Genomic DNA, 20,963 nt, shown 5'->3' on the forward strand with positions numbered 1-20,963 from the left:
TATTTAGAGAGAGCCATTGGGAGCTGAAAAAAAAACTGGAAGCTTGCTACCTCTGACATCTTCATCTTCTGCCTCCATTGTGCAAAGAGACAAAGCAGTAGGTTAGCCTCCTGCTCCCCAGATACTCTTGCAATTTTTTGTCACTCTTGCCGCAATACATGATTGTCCAGCCTGCCAGTGGTACACAAAATTTGTTGGAGAACTCAAGGCTGTGACCTCTGTTCTCATTGAATATTCACTCCCTGGACCTCTTTGCCCTTGTCATGTCCAACTTATTGGCCATGTAAGTTTGCTGTGTTCATCTTTTGCAAAAAAAAAATGAATTTTATAACTGTCAAGTGACTAAATTTAGGCTTTAGGCTTTTCTTTTTCTGCCTTCCTACAGGCAGTGAGTGTCTCAAACTTGTAAATCTCTATTTGAAATGGCCAGTTGAAACCACAAATTTAATTCCCTTTATATATTGAGGCAGAGGTGAATGTGATACAAAAAAGAAAGAGTGGAAGAAATCAATATAACTTAATTCCACTGCACTCTTTATTTAAAAGAGACACTTGGGGATTTAAATAAAACTGTAAATTCCTTTCAGACCTGTAGATAACAGAAGCAAAAGTCTTGTGCAGTTAGTGCACACGGTTCAGTCAGGATTACCTTGTTGCTTCCATTCCAGCTCACTATCTGTGATGTATGTGCCAAATGGGAAATCTTCTCTAGACTTAGCTCCCTTGGCACTAGCTATACCAGTGAAGTTTGAGCCACAAAACTGAAAGACAGGAAAAAAATTTTCTTCTGCCCACGTGGAAATGCTGTTGGTAGAAAATCATGTCTTTCTCATCAGGCTGCCGTTTCGCCATCTCCATTGCTGTTTGTCAGCGTTACCAGGTGTTGGCTAGTCCTTAGGACTGTTTAAACTGGAATTTGGAGATACACCTACAATATATACAGTATGCATACTGCACCTCAGGTTCTATAAAGAAATGTTGGGGTGCCAGCCTGGTTGTCCCTGTTTAATTATATTAGCAAAAATAATAAAAAGGGCCCGCTTTGTGCTCCAGTACAAGAACTCAAATAAGCAAAATAAGAAAGCTGTTGGGTTTGACAATCGTATGGGTCTGGTCAGGATGAAAGGGGTACTGTCCTGCAGTGCACATTGTTCAAGACTGAAAACCTCCTTCTGGCAGCTGCAGGATTTATAGGTAAAGGCCAAAGTCAGCCCGTGATGGTAGTATGGTAGTTTGTGTGTGTGTGTGTGTGTGTGCGTGTATGCGCCTGTATGCGCGCGTGTGTGTGTGTGTGTGTATATATATCCATATCTCATCACAAAATCTTCCGAACCACGACAACTTGGGACTTGAAATTTGGAATGTAGGTTACCCTTGGCCCATAGGTGCATGCTAAGAAACAGTTTTAAAAATTTTGTGGTCCAACCGCAAAATTTCTTATAGTTTTTTAGACCCATTTGTATGACCTTCTGCTTTTTACAAGAGAACTACTTAATGGATTTAGATCAGGTTTTTTCTATATTTTGCTTGAGCATTCTGTTGATTTTGTGACTTTCTCATCGTGCTAAGTATCATAGTTTGCTTATGGTACCGATTTATTAGTGCAAATCTGAGAGAGACTCATTGGGTTGTGGGGAAGGGGGGCCGACCCTCCTCACTCACGCGTCTGCCTCAGGGCATAAGCTTAACTCCACTTTTCTACATATTCACCTTCCTTTGCGATGTGATTTTCCCAGTCACATGACATTCTCAGAAACAATCAATTTCTACTCCTCCAGCCTACACTGTTTTCAACAAAAAATATAAAAATGCAGAAACTTTTTGAACATCCCTTGTATGTGTGTGTGTATATATATATATATATATATCTAGGGGGGTCCAGATCTAATTATGCAATTTTTATGCAAGTTTATTACATAGAAAATCACCCGAAAATTCCCGGACCATCGAGAAGTGTGCGAAATGACGACATGAAGAATTGTCTTTCTGCTGAACTGGAATCGTCCCTGCATAAATCAAAGTCATTCAGACGATCTGTATCTGCCTAATTAGATCTGGACCACCGTATATATATATATATATATATATATATATATATATACTAGCAAAATACCCGCACTTCGCAGTGGAGAAGTAGTGTGTTAAAGAAGTAATGAAAAAGAAAAGGAAACATTTTAATAATAACGTAACATGATTGACAATGTAATTGTGTTGTCATTGTCATGAGTGTTGCTGGCATATAAATATATATATACACTCACCTAAAGGATTATTAGGAACACCATACTAATACAGTGTTTGACCCCCTTTCGCCTTCAGAACTGCCTTAATTCTACGTGGCATTGATTCAACAAGGTGCTGAAAGCATTCTTTAGAAATGTTGGCCCATATTGATATGATAGCACCTTGCAGTTGATGGAGATTTGTGGGATGCACATCCAGGGCACGAAGCTCCCGTTACACCACATCCCAAAGATGCTCTATTGGGGTGAGATCTGGTGACTGTGCGGGCCATCTTAGTACAGTGAACTCATTGTCATGTTCAAGAAACCAATTTGAAATGATTCTAGCTTTGTGACATGGTCCATTATCCTGCTGGAAGTAGCCATCAGAGGATGGGTACATGGTGGTCATGAAGGGATGGACATGGTCAGAAACAATGCTCAGGTAGCCCGTGGCATTTAAACGATGCCCAATTGGCACTAAGGGGCCTAAAGTGTCTCAAGAAAACATCCCCCACACCATTACACCACCACCACCAGCCTGCACAGTGGTAACAAGGCATGATGGATCCATGTTCTCATTCTGTTTACGCCAAATTCTGACTCTACCATTTGAATGTCTCAACAGAAATCGAGACTCATCAGACCAGGCAACATTTTTCCAGTCTTCAACTGTCCAATTTTGGTGAGCTTGTGCAAATTGTAGCCTCTTTTTCCTATTTGTAGCGGAGATGAGTGGTACCCAGTGGGGTCCTCTGCTGTTGTAGCCCATCCGCCTCAAGGTTGTGCATGTTGTGGCTTCACAAATTGTGGTTATTTCAGTCAAAGTTTCTCTTCTATCAGCTTGAATCAGTCGGCCCATTCTCCTCTGACCTCTAGCATCAACAAGGCATTTTCGCCCACAGGACTGCCGCATACTGGATGTTTTTCCCTTTTCATACAATTCTTTGTAAACACTAGAAATGGTTGTGCGTGAAAATCCCAGTAACTGAGCAGATTGTGAAATACTCAGACCGGCCCGTCTGGCACCAACAACCATGCCACGCTCAAAATTGCTTAAATCACCTTTCTTTCCCATTCTGACATTCAGTTTGGAGTTCAGGAGATTGTCTTGACCAGGACCACACCCCAAAATGCATTGAAGCAACGGTCATATGATTGGTTGATTAGATAATTGCATTAATGAGAAATTGAACAGGTGTTCCTATTAATCCTTTAGGTGAGTGTGTGTATATATATATATATATATATATATATATATATATATATATATATATATATATATATATATATATATATATACATGTATATATACATATATATATACACACATACATATATATATACATATACATAAATACACATATATACACACACCAACACACACACATATATATACATATATATGCATATACATATCTACACATATATATATACATATCTACATATATATATAATATATATATATTAGGGGTGGTCCTCGATTAAAAAAAATTATCTAATTAATTAGATGCTGTGTAATTAATTAATCTTGATTAATCGTATGTAATCGCACAAGAAAATTTGCCCCAAATCGCAAATGTTTTTTTTTAATTTAAAAGGGTTTTAGTGGGCGACAGAATCAAATAATAGACATGGACATGAATATTGTAAACTCAAGCTCTTTTAATTTCTGAAAAAAAAATGCATTTAAACTGCATTTCAGTTCAAAACAGAAACAAAAATATCATCCCTGGCTAAAATTGGGCAGACTTAAAAATAAAGTGGTATTCTAAGTACTTTAAGTACATGTTCAGAATGGTATTGTCTTTAAATAATAACAATAATTTCAACATAAAGTGCAGTTTTTCTGCTTTTCATCTTTAAACTCTGAGTAACCTTAGCCAAAATTATTTTGTACATTAGGCTAAAACAGTGTGATCATTGAACATTTTGTAATTAGATGTAATTAGAATTACTAACGGTCACGGAAGTCCAATGATCTCCAATAAGAGCCACAAAGTCCGCTTTCTGTAATGCATCTAAATTTGCTTGCTTTTCAGTGTCATAAAGCTGTTGAATTTTACTTGAAATAGTCTTTCGGCACGGCAGTTGTAAAGTTGGATCTCCTGACGCTAACAGTAGCACATTTTCTAACACCCTATCTTCCACCACTGTTAGTGGTCTACAGTCCAAAGCAATCCATTTTGCGAGAGAATTTGTAAGTTTGACAGATGTTGACTTACTAATTTTGTCCTGAAGCCAGTCATTTCATCAGGTTTGGGCTGCCATCACCTTTTGTTGGTACTCGAACTCGTACTGCTAGTGCTAACAGCATACACAATTTCTGTGCTCGCTGTAACATGTTTTGCATTTAGATGGTACTGTAAGGTTGAAGTGCCTCAGTGGTATGCAAACTCGTTTTTGCACAGTTTGCACAAAACCACACTTTTATCAAGGCTTTCATTGGGTAGTCTTTTGAAATGAAATTTGCCTCCGATCAGTCCTAGTCCTTCTTCCGACTATTACATTTTTGTAGCTCTGATGTGTGCATCAATGTAATCGATGTACCAGGAAATCATGCATTGACAAAAGTTCCCCTTTGCTTGGAATGCAAAGTGTGATTAAATGTGTTATTTTTAAATGCGTTATGGAGCACATGCATCGAAGCTTCTCAGCTGTGCTTGTGCTAAGAAAAGGAAACATTTTGAAAATAATGTAACATGATTGTCAATGTAATAGTTTTGTGACCGTTATGAGTGTTGCTGTCATCAAGGATTTGATTATCATTATTTCTTTCAATCAGGTTCGTATTTGGAGGATGTGCTGTGTTCAAGTTATATTCCGTGTTTGTCAACCGTTGTAAAGATAACAGGTTTCATTCATCAAAGTGTTCACCCAAATCGGTACTCGTGAATGTAAGATGTTCAACAGGCATTCCCGGTATTAAGTTGTGGAAATTGCCTGCGAGTAATTTAGCGGTAGCTAGCGTGTGTATGAACTTAATTTAATCTTTTCCAGTCCTGCAAAGTCAGTTGACGTGAGCCGCTCGGAGTACATGCATCGAAGCTTCTCAGCTGTGCTTGTGAGATCTCGCAATGTCAACGGCTTTATTTAATTTTAGCTAAGACCCGGAACTTAAAAGTTTCTTGCTACAGCAATTTTAACTCTGTTATAAAGTTTCAAAGTCTTGTTTATACCTCGTGTCTTCTCATTAAACTTGTATCTCGCGAATCCCATATTCGTCGTAGGCATGACAAACGGCAGTGGGAGTGTGTCTATAAACTTACGGTTCACACCGTGCTTTGTTTCCGCAGTAGCTGCACTTATGCATATGCTTGTATGCATCACTCGCTTTATAATCTTTTGCTGCCTTCTCAATTGTGAAATGGCATTTTTTGTTCAGCGCTCTTTGGAGCTCTTCCTTGTTTTCTACGTACTGCGGTCACAGTCATTTCACGTGATTACGTGGGAGGTGTGATAATGTCACACGCAACTCCGCCCCTCACGGCCATCGAGCTGAACTGTCCATTACAGTATATGGAGAAAAATGGGTTCCAGTTATGACCATTACGTGTAGAATTTCGAAATGAAACCTACCCAACTTTTGTAAGTAAGCTGTAAGGAACGAGCCTGCCAAATTTCAGCCTTATACCTACACGAGAAGTTGGAGAATTAGTGATGAGTCAGTCAGTCAGTCAGTCAGTGAGTGAGTGAGTGAGTGAGTGAGTGAGTGAGTGAGGGCTTTGCCTTTTATTAGTATAGATATATATATATATACAGTATGTATATATATATATATATATATATAAACTGTGAACTGGGACCCGGACACAGGCAGACGGAAAACATAGTTCCACCACACCACCACTCGTTTATTTACAATATTTTACAATTAGAACGTACACAAACCCCAGTGCCTTTTGCACCGATTCCCCAAAGTCCAGGCCACACTCTCAGTCACTGTGCCTCTCTCTTGACCGCCTCCCGTCCTCTCGCCAGCTCTGTCCTCTTCCACCCGACATCCACTAATGACTGGAGGGAGACGGCCCCTTAAATGGGAACCCGGATGGGCTCCAGCTGCTTCCCAGCAATCAGTCGTAGCCACACCCCAGTGTGGCGGAAGTGCCGGCTGGGCACCCGGAAGCCGTCCAGGTGTCCCCTGTTCTCTTCCCCCCAGCACTTCCTGGTCTGGCGGAAGTGCTGGGCTCCAGGGTTCCCCAGGCACCTGGGCGCCGCCTGGCGGTGGCCACGGCCCCTACAGGGTTGGGCTTCCAAGCCCTCTACCCGTGGCCCCCAATACAACCAGGGCGATCGCCCCCTTGCGGTATGGAGGAGGCACAAGCCCTCCGGACCACAAAACCAATATATATACTGTATATCCTAAGCAATGTATATCAACCAATATATATATCTCAACCAATGTATATATCTGAATGGATGTATTCAAACCAATGTATATATCTAAACCAATGTATCCCAACCAATGTATATATCTGAACCAATATATATATCTGAATGGATGTATTAAAACGAATGTATATATACATGATACAGTATATTGTACTAACTGTAAGCAGTACCCCTACTTCAGAATGTTCAGTGTTTGTCACACCATGCTGCGAAAGGTGGGAATGACAAATAGCCCTGTGAAATGAGCAAAGAAAGAACCGTATAAAGATAATCGGTAAAGGACCGTAATGGCAAGTGGAAAATTATTGTGCTCACCAAAATATTCCAGTTTTATCATCATCTTCCGATTCGCTGCTGGATTCGCTATCGCTACTGACGTCCCATACGGTACACGCTACACCACTGCTTCTCTCTACCTCCCGTGCGTACCGGGACACTCTTGCCTCCGACTGCATTAACAGTAGTGTTTGAGGGGTTCTCAAAATAAACTGCCGTTTGATCAGCATTACCGATTTGCCCCATTAAATACTTTTTCTGCTGCCTCAACTGAATAATGTATTTTTGGAAAGCTAATAGCTTTTACTTCATATGTGTCTGGTAGACACTGCGAAATGGTCGTGCGGCATCTTATTGATAAGCCATTCCTTCTCATGAAGTGCTTAACCCATCTGCTTTGAACTGAGTGATGGGTATTCCACATTCTTTCGCTATATCACAATCTTTCACCTGAATCATTTCCGTGGACACTGCATATCCAAGCTGACGCCTGCCTTGAATGTAATCAGCGAGTGCAACTTCAGCTTGTGGGAACTGGGCATGTTTTCCATGAAATGCCCGTCTGTTTATGTTGCATGATGAAAGTTTTTCTTTCTTTTGTCGCCAATCTCAATCACATGACTCTGAAACACCGTACTTGCGACCTGCTGCCCGATTTCCTATCTTCTCTGCTTCCAAAATCACTTTTAGTTTCTCTCCCACCATGAAAGAGCGTAAACACTTACTATCCATGTTGAATGACGATGCCAAACTGATTCAAAAACAAACCTACCCCCCTACCGTATTCCTCGTGTATAATGCACACCATTTCCTCGTGTATGACATGCACCTGATTTTCTAATGCTCATTTTCAGGCAAAAACTGTGCGCGTGGTACACAAGTAAATACGGTTTATATCTATATATATATATATATATATATATATATATATATATATATATATAAATATAGATATATATATAGATATATATATGTATATATACACACTGTAGGGCTCGGCACGTTAATGCGTTATTATTTCGTTAACACATTAATTAATTAATGCCGACAATTATTTTATTGTGCATTAACAGTTTTTTGTTATTATTTTTATTTTAAAAGCCTCAGTCTTGCTAGTAATCGATAGAGATCAGTGATGTTCTTGTTACAGCGCTTTTCGATACGTTTTTGCTAGAAGGAAAGTTAAGTTTGTTGATTTGACCTCGATTCCCTGTGTGTGCATGAGTAGCAAAGAGCAAACAGCTTCTAAAATGGTACGTGGATAGATACTAAAGTGAATGCTCAAAGCAAAATAATCCGTGGATGACTTTTTCCGTCTTATCGTTGAATCGGACTCTGATTTGTCAGACTCCGATTTTGATGCAAGAGATCTGGAGATGTTCTGTAGATTAAAAATGAAATTGAGGTACCGGCATGAGCTAATCACGGTGCTGAACACGTTCCTGTAGCTGATGCACGTTAAGCAACGTTTGCCTGGGAGGACAGACACGATGACAGGAGGTACAAACCATATTGCTTCTCACAGTAACTGCCACCCCACCATACCTATCTCACAAAGACAGCCAGGCAGCCAGCCCACCATCTAAACAGACGTTTTATGTTGATTTATTTGTGAAACCATTGCTTTGTGTGCATTTCAGAAAGCTGCATTTTTTTGGAAAAAAATTAGCCCTCAAGGAACTGCTACTGAACATAGACAGTTTATGCTGCTCCCTGATAAAAGAAAATGTTCCTGATGGTATCTCTTCAGATTAAAAAGGAAACAGATTTAGAAATGTTAACTTGCTGTTGGTCGGAAGGTGCCTGTTATAATGTTGTGATCGTGGCTCTGGGCTGAGGGTAACTTGTTTTTCTATAACAAACTAGATAAAACGTTAATTCCCTGGAAGTGGCAAATAGCTTTGGATTCATATTTGATTTGATTACATTAATATTTAGGTTGAGATTTAAAAGAAATATTTTAACTGCTACTATGTAAAGGGAATACTGCTGTAAAAAAGCACCTTATTTGTTTAAAGTGTTTGCAAACCAAATACATGAAATACACTACTTTTGAGTTTATCATTGAATTTTGCACATAACAGTGTGATTGTTGTGATTGTCTGCGATTAATCACGTTCAAAAATTTTAATCGCTGCCCAGCACTAATATGTATATACTAGACATTAAGCCCGTTACAATAATGGGCACTAGAACAGTATTGCATAAACATTATTAGGAACAGTCTACAGTATATTAAATGGCAAGGGACCTTGACCTCATTCTGTTTGTTGTCTTAATTTTTTTGTTAAAAATATTTTTGCAAGAAGCCTAAAGTAAAATAATATTAAAAATAAAATAGAAACATATATGACAATACAGTAAGTATAATTAATATTGCCTTAGTGTAAAACTTTGTAAAAAATCTGTAATACACAATATCTAAAGAAGATATTTTGGAAAAAGTTTTTATTTTTTTTAATTATAGACATTTTTTGTAAATACTCTGTCTGAGTTTGGCAACAGTTTGCCTTTTTCAGGACCATCTACAACGTCGACAATAACATCTGTAAAACTTCTAACTCTTGATAATGCAACATATAACTGACTGTGGCTGAATACTGGTTCTGGCAAGTAAATGCCAACTTGAGCTTTATTAATTGTTATGGCAAAGGCTAATGTAACTGTAAATTGTCGCCTTCTTATGGTAAAGGGTAAATTAGTAGAGGATAGAGCCAAATCAATACGAGGAATATTCTGACACTCATTTTCTTTTTTACAATCGATCTATTTGCACGCATTTTTCTTTGTCTTTCAGCCTTTCTTTAGTTGATGTTTACTTGCTGAGCTAACCTTTCTTCCAGGAGATGTTGCTTATATATGATTTGAGTGTCTGTGTCTTTTGTCCTACTTGACGTGTCCTTTTTTTGGGTGACATGTTGCAAGTAGTATGGGGGTAGTATGTGTGGCGTCTCCCCAGCAACGGATTTTATGTGCGCGGCCGCGAATACCCAATCAGCACTCTCTCCAGCAATGTTGTCCTTTATTTGCTTATCATGCGGGCTGCGGCTACGCCATTCACTGTGTGCCCAGCTTCCAGTGTGTGTGCGTCCATGGTGCCGTCACATCGCACCAAGCCCTGCACATTCGCACTTCACCAGAAGACATACACACACGGACACCTGGACGCACACAGGGGTTTTATTAAAGAGGATATATGCATACAGGGAGATTCTATTGCGCAGAGCCCCGAGTTATGATATGTTACTCACTTAATAATGAAGCAATTCAAATGAAATAACTGCAGGGCATACCTCGATAGATGTGTAAACGATCCAATCATATTCGGTGCTGGAAATGGTCGCCTTCTTCTTACAAATACAGATCAACACAGCACTCCATATTGGCAAAGGAATCCGCAAGCATTGTGGGGGTGATGGCAGCAATTTCCTGTTGAATGTTTCGCTGTAATTGTTCCACTGTATAAGGTTTACTTTTTCCTTTCAGCACTTCCCAAAGGAAGAAATCGAGAGGTGACAGGTCTGGAGAACGATGTGTTCATAGTCCATTTGAAATGACATGATTTCCCAAAAAAATTCAGTTTGTGCCATGCTGTGAGCTGACATGCCTCATCTTGCGGGAAAAAACCTTTAATGAGATCATGGTCATCCAGTTCATTCACAAATAAGTCAAAAAGAGCACCATGCCTCATTCACTATTACATTTATCCAGGAATACTGTGATCTTTATTTTGTTTGGAATGCTTTATTATTAAGTCAGTAATACATCATAACTCAGGACCCTGCCCAATATATATATACTGCTCAAAGGAATTAAAGGAACACTTTTTAATCAGAGTATAGCATAAAGTCAATGAAACTTATGGGATATTAATCTGGTCAGTTAAGTAGCAGAGGGGGTTGTTAATCAGTCTCAGCTGCTGTGGTGTTAATGAAATTAACAACAGATGCACTAGAGGGGCAACAATGAGATGACCCCCAAAACAGGAATGGTTTAACAGGTGGAGGCCACTGACATTTTTCTCTCCTCATCTTTTCTGACTGTTTCTTCACTAGTTTTGCATTTGGCTACAGTCAGTGTCACTACTGGTAGCATGAGGCAATACCTGGACCCTACAGAGGTTGCACAGGTAGTCCAACTTCTCCAGGATGGCACATCAATACGTGTCATTGCCAGAAGGTTTGCTGTGTCTCCCTGCACAGTCTCAACGGCATGGAGGAGATTCTAGGAGACAAGCAGTTACTCTAGGAGAGCTGGAGAGGGCCATAGAAGGTCCATAACCCATCAGCAGGACCAGTATCTGCTCCTTTGGGCAAGGAGAAACAGGATGAGCACTGCCAGAGCCCTACAAAATGACCTCCAGCAGGCCACTGGTGTGAATGTCTCTGACCAAACAACCAGAAAGACTTCATGAGGGTGACCCAAGGGCCCCATGTCCTCTAATGGGCCCTGAGCTCACTGCCCAGCAGCATGCAGCTCGATTGGCATTCACCATAGAATGCCAGAATTGGCAGATGCACCACTGGTGCCCTGTGCTTTTTACAGATGAGAGCAGGTTCACCCTGAGCACGTGACAGAAGTGAAAGGGTCTGGAGAAGCCATGGAGAACATTATGCTGCCTGTAACATCATTCAGCATGAGCAGTTTGGTGGTGGGTTAATGATTGTCTGGGGAGGCATATCCATGGAGGGTCACACAGACCGCTACAGGCTTGACAAAGGCACCTTGGCTGCCATTAGGTATCAGGATGAAATCCTTGGACCCATTGTCAGACCCTATGCTGGTACAGTGGCTCCTGGTGCACGACAATTCCTGGCCTCATGTGGTGAGAGTATGCAGGCAGTTCCTGGAGGATGAAGGAATTGATACCATTGACTGGCCACCACACTTTCCTGACCTAAATCCAATAGAACACCTCTGGGACATTATGTTTTGGTCCATCCAATGCCACCAGGTTGCACCTCAGACTGTCCAGGAGCTCAGTGATGCCCTGGTCCAGATCTGGGAGGAGATCCCCCACAACTCCATCTGTCATCTCATTAGAAGCATGCACCGATGTTGTCAGGCATGTATACAAGAACACAGGGGCCATACAAAGTGCTGCGTACAATTTTGAGCTGCTGCAATTAAATTTTGGCAAAATGGACTAGCCTGCCACATAATTTTTTCACTCTGATTTTTGGGGCGTCTTTGAATTCAGGGCTCTGTAGGTTGATCATATATCAGTATAGATATCCAGGAGGATTTCTTTTTCCCATTGAGATCTGATGTGTTTTCAATGTGTTCCTTTAATTTTTTTGAGCAGTTTATATATATATATATACTGTAAGAGAACAAGCAGAACATGATAAATAAAGAGTTTGGGTACCACTCTGGTAACCCTGTATAACTGAATGAATCAAAACAAAACAAGTCACACAATAAATTCCAGAGATGTCTTTTCAGACCCGACTTCACAACAGAACAGAACTAAGATGGCCAGTCTTCCGAGGCAGGTCCAGGTCAATGGATAGCAGAAATTACATTGGTGCTGGTAAAGCCATCAGTCTTCTAGTTTGCGGAGGTAGGAAGAGAAGATTCATTATTACACAGTATCAACCCCTGGAGAAGTGGGTTATTACCATTACTAGACCCTTAAGCTGTCCTCTGAGCGCATGAGCTTGACAATATACAGTATATATCAGAGGTACAGCATGCCTTGGCCAATCTGCTACATTTGTCATATACGGTAGCTCATTTGCTTGCTGCTGCAAGGCCACTGTGTTGGTTTGCTCTCAGAACCCTGAGCTTCTGTTTCCTGGACCAAATGTACTGCCTGTGTTTGACTGGTTTACAATAGGTGCACTATTCTGGATCCTGTGTAACAAAAAGGTGGCAGTAGAGCAGCAGATTCTTAGAGATGTCACTAACTACATGTTTTCCGACTCATCCTTCCCATATAGTTACAATACAGTGCCTGCATGTGAAACAATCCAAATGATTACATGATAAGGGCACGCATATTGCCAATAATTCACCAAATAATAGTATAGTGTATTGTGTCCCCCACAAACAGCATACACTTATTAAAAGAGTATAGTGAATGTCTGCTGGAGGCTTGCACTGAGCACACTATTGACAAGTGTCACTACCCAAGACTGGATAATGAAAAAGTGTTCAGTTCAAGATAAGCAAAATGCTTCTTTTGTCCACTGTATCTTGTGTAAAGCATGTTAAAACTGTCGCTAAGGGTTTTATCAAGTTTCAAGCAAAATTTGATGGTTACGGCGATGTACCATTACAGCAATGAGATCATCCACAACTGACACCGACAAATGTTCTCCTGGCAGTATTGCACTAAATGATACTGTGCATTTTATTTGTAACAGATACACTTAACTGGTGTCTTTCAAATAGTTCTAGACACATTTTTACATTTTCTCTTTCCATAGAACTCAAATTTGATGTATTTTTGCACTTACTTCAAATACTGAAAATTATTGAGTCACAAGGGACCAGAGCCTACCATCGGTGCATTGTATGTAAGACCCAAACAAAACAGGTATGAACCCTGGACAGGCTGCAGCTCACACCCACACCCACATCATCCAGATGCTCTGGTTTCCTCCCATAGTCTAAAGACATGGCTGCTAGGTAAATCAACATTACCAAATTGGCACCGCCATGTATTTGTGTGTGTTCTTCCTGTCTTGCTCCTGATGCTCGCTGGGATAGGCTAAGGCTTCCCTGTAACCCTGCTCAGGATAAGTGGGTTTGAAAATGGATGGATGACAAGGGACATCCCAAAGTAACAAGCACACTACGTTTTCCATATTGAAATGTGCAGAATTGCCACTAGTAGTTCTTCTGTTGTCTCGTACTTGACTAATGTCACCTCCCTCAGCTATGTGTCTGTAGTTCAGTGTGAGAAAATATCTTGCCACTTTTGTAGACATGTCATCGTGATGACGTACAATGTTTCAGTTCCTGACGGAGGAATGCTCTGCAGTTTACTTTAATGTAAACGTTTTCACGCACATGCAATGAAGACACTTTTTAGATGATGAATAAAGCACTATAAAGAATGGAACACAGAAATCTGAATTAACCCCTAGAGGTTTTTTTCTTTTCTTTTTTATTTGACTCGTTTCACAGTAGGCCAGCATTTTAACCATTTTTTCAGTTTGTTTCAGACACATGCAGTTCCTTGAGATGTTGGGCACATTTTTGTGAGTTAATGAGCAAAATGCCTATAGTACAAATAAGTGACAAGTCTCTATTAAGTTTTTGATGCGTTGTTTTGTGTTGCAGCATCGTTTTGAGGGTCTCCCTTGTGCGCCACATAAGAGGCCTAGTGAAGGTGGGAATTACTAGTGTAATACGAAGAGACAAGAGACATGGCAAGGTTTGCGGCAGCCACCTGTATAATTCTGTATCCTGGCTGCAAAAAGTAAATGTTTTGAGTTTGAGTTTACAAGACAGAGTCCAAAACAGAACTGAATTCCAGGGAAAAGGGGTGAGGCTTTATAGGAAGTCTGGCGGAAGTGATGTCGTACTTGGGGCCGGGACCGGAAGTGATGTCGTTCTCGGGACCGGACCGGAAGTGGGGTGTCCCGAGTCGAGGAGGTGGCTCCTGGTGGGATTTCCCGGGAAGGGTCTGCAGGGAACTTAGAAAGAGTGTTAGTGCACCCCACCACCCCCTGGGTAGATGTATTATCATTCATCTCCAAGCCCTTCAGCTGCCTCCTATTCACACGTGTGTGACACTAGCAATTATTTAAATTTAATGAATTTAGGGAAGTAATTATGAAGGACATTTAAAAAAATCACCCCCATCCAGAACTAGCAGTCAGATTTGACAAATGCAAATATTCAAACCAGAATAATCCACCATGACAGTAATCAGCCAGAAATCAGTTATCACCCCCCAAGGAATCATTAGGAAGCATCTTTCGAGACGTCACCATAGTGCTGAGCAGAAATCATTGCAAAATCCCTCCGAGCATGGTGTAGGAGAGAAAAATGAAACAACATCAAGTTTTTGATAAATCTGCTCCCACCTTTTGTGTTTCACGTGCAGCACACTAGTGTGGAGCAAGACAAAAGGCACATCAGGCGATGTTTGATTTGCTTTCTTAAGTTCACTTGAGAGGTAAATTGACTGGCCCATTCAGTTCATTGTTTCTTGCCTCAAGCAGATTGTACATTTGCTATCTATGATGGTTTTTGTTTATAAGAGATTTATCTCAGATGTTATATTTAGATGCTACTCAGCAAGAAGATCTACTGTAGATTCAATTATAGATATACAGCAGGGCCGGCGTGCAGGTTAAACTGGCGCCATTAATTCTGTTCACATTGGTGACATAAGTGCTTCTTCTGGTTCAGGCAGAGGGAGACAGAAAGCAAAGACATGGGAATTTTTTTTGTAGGCCTTTTGCTGCTCATAGGTGATCTCAGACAGATATGAAATTTAAACATAAAATCTTTTTTTTTTTGGCTGACTGAGTTAACTGGTTTGTATACCGTGAGTTGCTTCTCTATTAGGTACTCATGAAAATTGTTAGATTCGCCCATAAAATATATATGGATACATTATTTCCTTGAATAAACTTTTTAACTGTTAAATGAACTCTTCTCATAATTAAAGTAACACTGGAGATTTTGCCATACACTTGTATACATGCCAAATGGAGTTTTGGTCTGCCTTTTTTTTCAGGATAAGGAATTCAGAAAATGGCAGACATGCAGCTTGAGGTGCTGGCTCCTATGTTTCTTTACATTAGCTCAATGCAGATCTCTACTCTCAAAAGCTCATTCATTTTCATCTCACCGATGCTAAGTTGGATTAACTTGTGAGGCCATTGGAAGATAGCTAGTCATTTTCCCAACACCTTTTGTCCCAGCTCTTTATCTTTGAGGGTCCTACTCTATGGAATATTCTTTCTTAGGGTTTCATCGATCCGAATGTTTAAACCATGTCTCAACTCCCAGCATTTCACATCCCCTGTTTCTGTGTTTATTTCATTTAAAGCTGCTTCTTCTGTTCTCACCATACTGATGTGGACAGTAGTGATGTCTATTGATTCAAATGATCACCTAACAACTGTGTACGTTTAACTGTTTGTTACACACAAACATCTGCAGCCTCTTCCTATTGTCTTCATATTTCTGTGCAATTTATCTTGTAATCCATGGTATGCAATTACGGGAACTGATTTGTGTGGCTTTGGTTTACACCCTTGGTATTCTTCTAAATATTGCTTGCCATAAAAGGCACTGTTAAAAATGCCTGAATTATAATTGACTGTTTTTGTTGCTGTACTTCAACAGTACAGACAGTTTACAGACTCCTGGTAAGGGCCTACAGTCTAAAAAAGTTTACAGACAAGTTTGGCCACATGTGTGCTGGATTTGATGTTCCTGCTTTGAGTCTCATATTTTACCTGAAGGACTCCTCCTACAGCCCATTTTGCACCTCTGATTTTGGTTTAACAAGCCTCGGAAATTACAGTGGTTCAACTCATTGACGTATGCCAATATGACCTGTTCTCTTCCGCTCAACCCAACTGGGTGTGATTTGACCCTGAAAGTGCACATAATGTCTGTGACAACTGTCTCCAGTTTTCAATATGTTGTTAAACTGCACTGGCTGTCTGATAAATTATATAGCATTATTACCTCAATTGATAATATTGATAAACATAATGCAGCTACAGATGGAGAATTGAAAAACAGCAGAGCCAAATCCAAAGCAGCATGGATATAAAGATGGATGTCACTGCCAAAAGCACTTCTTCTGCCTTTCAAGCTTCACAAACAGAGGGTGCCAGTTGCCTTGAGTGAAAAACAGAGTTTGTAAATCAAGGGGGCATGGCCACTTCTGGGGGTACCTACTTAATGTTTTAATAATTTACAGACACTCCTTAAATACCATCCATCCATTATCCAACCCGCTATATCCTAACTACAGGGTCATGGGGGTCTGCTGGAGCCAATCCCAGCCAACACAGGGCGCAAGGCAGGAAACAAACCCCGGGCAGGGCACCAGCCCACCACAGTCCTTAAATACCTAACTTTAGAAAATACTTAAACTTTTACAAAATGGTTAAGGAACAAACTAGACTTTCATTTACTATGACCCAAGTCTATTATAGTTACTTCACTTGCATAAACATCAGCATGTTCTACACTTTTGTGCACGAGCACATAACTCCAATTGTTAAGTCCTTACACTGGCTCCCAGTTAAGTTTAGGGCAGATTTCAAAATCCTCCTTTTAACATATTGAGCCTTGAATAGCAAAGGGCTGGCTTACTTGTCTGAGCTTATCATGACTTACAAACCTGAGTGCACATTAAGATTTTAAGATGCTGGTCTGCTTATAATTCCAAGGATTAATAAAATAACAGTGGGAGGTCGAGCTTTTAGTTACAGGGCCCCTAACCTGTGGAATGGTCTGCCTGCTACTATAAGAAGTGCCCCTTCAATCTCATCTTTCAAATCCCAACTGAAGACTCACTACTTCAGTTTAGCATATCCTGACTAGAGCTGCTGATTAACTGTACAGACTGAATCTCTGTTGTTAGCCATTAGCACTAAAACATAAGTAACATGATAATTATAATTTGTTACTAACCCTCACCTATTCTGTTTCTCTTCTCTGTACTCAAATGTGGTGCCACTGCCCACCTGCCAAGTTGTTTTGCCTGCCTAAGGTAAAGTCATCTCTGATGGAGGATTGCAGGAATCGTCAGGTAGAAGGATCCTTTCATTGTATTGGATGGCCCAGCGCTGTCTCAACTGTGGAATGGCCAATAGGGGGAGGCAGCTTAATGGCCAGGGTCTCCTGGACTCTAAACAAATCCAAATTCTATTATGTACTTATAATATTTTTATTTTTCTATTGTATTGAGGATTACTTGTGTTCTGTTCTGTATATTGTATTGTATTGTATTGGCCCCCTTCTTTTTGACACCCACTGCATGTCCAACCTACCTGGAATGGCATCTGTCTTTGAACTGCCTTTCCCAAGGTTTCTTCTATTTTTTTTTGTGGGGGAGTTTTTCTTTGTCTTCTTAGAGAGTCAAGGCTGGGGGTGGCTGTCAAGAGGCAGGGCCTGTTAAAGCCCATTGCAGCACTTCTTGTGTGATTTTGGGCTATACAAAAATAAATTGTATTGTATTGTATTGTACTTTAACCACCATTTTTCTGACTTTGAACAAGTGAACTGTTCCTAAGATTTGTGGCCTTTATTATGTTCACACAGGCCTTCAAAGTCATTAATTTACTGGCAAGTTCCTAAAATAATAGTATGGGCTTGTGGCTGTCTAACTGGTCACTCACCTGGCTATTCCTCAAGTGAAACAGAACCTCAGCCAAAGACTGGTGATGGAGGGGGCCCAAAACTACTTTCTGTTAGTCCTCCAGGTAAACATAGTACAACCATAATTGTACCCAGTAGTCTAGCATTTCTCCATTGCTGACAACCAGAAAGTTTGGACATGTTTTTGGTTTTACATATGTGTGGACCTAAATAAGCAAGCACATACATAACATCTACGTCTATGACTCTAAACGCCACTGTTTTACAAATAAGAACTGTTAAGTGCGTCTTGCTTTGTGTATAATAAAGGGACCATTTTCTTTACATTTTACATGCTGTCTTGACCAGAAAGCCTGTAGTACTGACACCTTTCAACAGCGCTGGCCATCACCCATTAGGAGCCAATGGACAATTTCCATTGTTATCCATAGCAGGTAGTTCATATTATTAGACTTCAAAGGCCTGCTTGGGGGGTCTCGATCAGTGTCCAATCCGTACAATTGTTTAGTAGCATAAATGACACTCCTTTCTGTATATACCATGGACTTCACCTCTTTTATACGCATGGTCATTTACATTACAGTCACTAAACAGTCACCTGTTTTCAAGTACACAAATATTATACAGTAGAATGATCCTAAGAAAATAACAAGCAAGGCGTTTTTGCCACCTCAGGAAAAAAAAATATACAAGCAGTAACTGAAGTTTTCAATCCAAAAGTCTACGTCTGGTTGTCCATCCAGGGCTGATTTCTGCCTTGGGCCTAAATCTCCTTGAATTACTGTAAGAACAACTGAGCTATTAGCTTGACACACAAGCTTGATGGACTGAATGGTCTCCTCTAATTTGTTGGTCTTCTTATAAATTACAGTTACACCTGCCACCACATTCTGAAATGAGCAGGCTTAGTAAATGAGGGAATGATTTTAGACTTTCAAAGGCATACAATTGAAGTGTGAATTGTGTTTTGCACATAAAACCAGTGCCAATTGATTCTACTGGGCCTGTGATGCAGCTGAGTGGAAGCACACCATGCAATGCTTTACAAAGGCCCACATTGTACAGTCACATTCTGGGGCTGAGAAACCACAGCCTTATGACTCCAGAGTAATTAATGGATCCGCTAATGCAACTGGCACATTCAAATCAAAGACATTTGTGTTTTATTGACAAAAATTGATTTGAATCTCATCTTTATATTCAAGCAGATGAGTGCTGTTCAATTTATTAGTATTTGCCTTTTTAATTTAACCTGTAGGTGCAATTGTCACAATGCATATGCCACATTATTATGCAGCATCTGTATTTTCACAAAGAAAATGAAAATATTTTATACAGTAAGGAATTTAACAGTTAATGTGGCAACTGTGGTTTGCATTAAGGCCATATGGCAAATCTTCATAAAAAGCAAAAAAAAAAAACATTAGTAATTTTAGCTTTTGTATTGAGTGTCCAATGCACTATATTGTGCATTGTTTAACTGTGTTTATGCTCATTTTACTAAGCTTACAAAATGATAGAAAGTATAGTTTAAGTGTGCAGCACATGTTTCTTCAATAATTTTGTGCATTGTATTTTTTAAAAAGTGTCCACACAGTCCCGTCATTTGAGACTAAGGATGCTGTCCAACCATCAATTTTCAGACATGCTTTATTCAATTTAAGGTCACATAGTTTCAGCTTATCAGGCACTTCCAACCTACCTGGACTTTAACAGACCCCTTTTTTTGACAGTCTTGATTCCCTAAAAGACAAGAAAAAAAAATCCCCCAAAAAATCACAAAAAGCCCTTGGCAAGGGCAATTAGATAGATAGATAGATAGATAGATAGATAGATAGATAGATAGATAGATAGATAGATAGATAGATAGATAGATAGATAGATAGATAGATCCTTTATTAATCCCAAGGGGAAATTCACATAATCCAGCAGCAGTATACTGATACAAAAATAAAATTAAATTAAAGAGTAATAAAAATGCTGGTAGAAACAGACAACAACTTTCAATAATGTTAGCGTTTAACCCCCTCTGGTTGGAATTGAAGAGTCGCATAGTGTCAAGGAGGAGCGATCTCCTCAGTCTGTCAGTGGAGCAAGACAATGACAGCAGTCTATCACTGAAGCTACTCCTCCGCCTGGAGATGACACTGTTCAGTGGATGCAGTGGATTCTTCATGATTGACAGGAATTTGCTTAGCGCCCGTTGCTCTGCCACAGACGTCAACCTGTCCAGCTTCATTCCTACAATAGAGCCTGCCTTCCTCACCAGTTTGTCCAGGTGTGAGGCGTCCTTCTTCTTTATGCTGCCTCCCCAGCACACCACCAACGTAGAAGAGGGCACTCGCCACAACCGTCTGGTAGAACATCTGCAACATCTAATTGCAGATGTTGAAGGATGCCAACCTTCTAAGGAAGTATAGTCGGCTTATAATTCACTCTGCTAATTCACAGAGAGACCCCCTTCCAGGTAGGTTGGGTGTGCAATAGGTGTCAAAAAATGGAGTAAGTATAACACAGAACAGAATACAAGTGATCCCCTTCACAGAGCTAGTTGGCCAATCTATCATTACCACCTCAGAAATACAATACAATTGTACAAAATATTCTTATACAACACTCCTCAACAAGTGCAGGCACAGGGCGCCACAACAACTCTCAAGACAAAATGCAAGAATAGATTATAACAACAACAACATTTATTTATGTAGCACATTTTCATACATTCAGTGTGCTTTACAAGATGAAGAAAGAAAAGTTTATAAAAAAAAT

General features: G+C 40.1%; 1 protein-coding gene across 1 annotated transcript in view; it reads left to right on the forward strand.

The window, feature by feature from the left end:
- The window catches only part of unc5db (unc-5 netrin receptor Db), a 756,179-nt gene that overhangs the window by 718,714 nt on the left and 16,502 nt on the right, over positions 1-20,963 (forward strand). The window lies entirely within an intron of this gene.

This window comes from Polypterus senegalus, chromosome 11, assembly GCF_016835505.1.
Source record: "Polypterus senegalus isolate Bchr_013 chromosome 11, ASM1683550v1, whole genome shotgun sequence".
In the NCBI taxonomy this organism is placed as follows: Eukaryota; Metazoa; Chordata; class Cladistia; order Polypteriformes; family Polypteridae; genus Polypterus; species Polypterus senegalus.